A 1,894-nucleotide genomic window follows, 5' to 3' on the forward strand; every position below is an offset into this window, starting at 1 on the left:
GCCGTGTCCGCTGCCTGACAGCGTGAGGTAGCCGAGCTCCTCCCCTGCCGCCTGCTGAAAGCCGCGGGCAGGTTTCATCATACGGAGCCCGCCCCTGGCGCGGGCAGGCCGAGGCTGGCTCGTTGTGGCTGCCTCAAGTTGAGGGCTGCCCCTTAGGGCCAGGGGTCTGGAGCGCGCCAGCCCTATCGGAGTGTTTTAAAGAAAAACACGAGCCGCTAGGCGATGTGGGACTCGAAGCTTAGGTTCGCGGGGTGGTCTTTAAGGGTGATCTGTAGCCATCAGAACTCATCCACGGGGCTGCCTTGTTGTGTTCGGTTGGGGGCCCCTCAGTGCAAGAAAGACATGCAGGTCCTGGAATGTGTTCAGGGAAGGGCAGTGGAGCTGTGAGGGGTCTGGAGCACAAATCTGATGGGGAGCGGCTGAGGGAGCTGGGGTTGCTCAGTCTGAAGAAAAGGAGGCTCAGGGGAGATCTCGTCACTGTATACAAGTGCCTGAAAGGAGGCTGTGGCAGGTCAGCCTCCCAGGTAACAGTGGTAGGATGAGAGGGAATGGCCTTATGTTGTGGCAGGGGAGGTTCGGGCTGAGTATGAGGAAAAAAAATCTCAGAAAGAGCAGTGAGGCACTGGCACAGACTAACCAGGGAGGTGGTGGCATCGCCATCCCCGGAGATGCTCAAGAAACGTTAAGATGTGGCACTGAGGGATATGGTCAGTGGGCATGGATTGATGGCTGTACTAGGTGATCTTAGAGGTCTTTTCCAACCATAATGATGATTCTTAGAGCTGTGTTATTTTGTCTGGGAAAGAGAGCATTTACAAGGCTGATACCTTCAGGTGTGTTTACTGAAGAGCTTGCCTTGGGAAACTTACAGATGCTATAGGTACAGGGATTTTGATGCCTGTGTGAACTTCATTAATGGGCAGTTTTGCCTTTTTCCCTTAGAAAATGCTGAAGTGAATTAATTCTGCTGAGAAAACTAGAAAGAAAGTGCTAAATATAAACCTTTATTCTTCACACATACTTCAAGAAGGCCATTAGTAGTCACGTGCAATGCCGCTTCATCATTTGCTTTAGCTGACTTGGTTTAAAACTGCAGTACTGTGCATAAACTTCTTCAGATCATGAAGAACTCTATAAAAAGTTATTTTTTCAGATTTTAGTAAGCATGCTGTACTACTGTATGTATGAGAAGTGCCTCCCATGCTGATCATGAATAGAGGTAGGAAGCTGCTGCTCAGCACCGCCTTGCTTACACCTACCGACACTAAAGATTTGCCCTGGCAGAGCTGTAGGTTTGGGCAGCTGTGTAGGTGCCAGATGTACAGTTCTCAGCAGCTTTGCACAGCCTGGGCGAGCACAGTGAAAGTGTGAGCCTTGGCACATCAGTCACTGCCCACAGTACAAGAACACTGGTTCTGCTGGGGAGCACCTCATGCAGCCTCCTGTTGTTTGTTTGTTTGTTTGTTTTTTCCGGAGATCTAAATGTTAGAAACTACATTTTGAAAATGTACAATAACAGGTAAACACTGCATTCATTTAGGGTTGTTGTTTGTGTGGTTTTTGTTGCTGTTTACTTTTTTTTGTCAGGGTCTTTTGTTAATAGCTTTTCATTACCTCTTTTCCTTCTTTTCTACCTGCAAAGAAAAGATCTCTGGAAGAGCCTGCTTAGCCTTAAATTGTTGTATTTTATGGGTAATCCCTGGTTCTTAACGGGCTCCCATACTGTGTTTTATAATAGTGAATCCAAAGTATTTGGGAAAATGAGAATATTGTCATAAAAAGCCAGAGCAGGGAGGTGAGAAGCAAATTGCAGGAAGAAATATTGGGCAAGCACAGTCAGCGAAGCTGGCCAATTCCTCATTAATGTCTGTGCCCCTGGGACACACTGGGTAAC

Source organism: Meleagris gallopavo, chromosome 6 (genome assembly GCF_000146605.3).
Source record: "Meleagris gallopavo isolate NT-WF06-2002-E0010 breed Aviagen turkey brand Nicholas breeding stock chromosome 6, Turkey_5.1, whole genome shotgun sequence".
NCBI classification, from domain to species: Eukaryota; Metazoa; Chordata; class Aves; order Galliformes; family Phasianidae; genus Meleagris; species Meleagris gallopavo.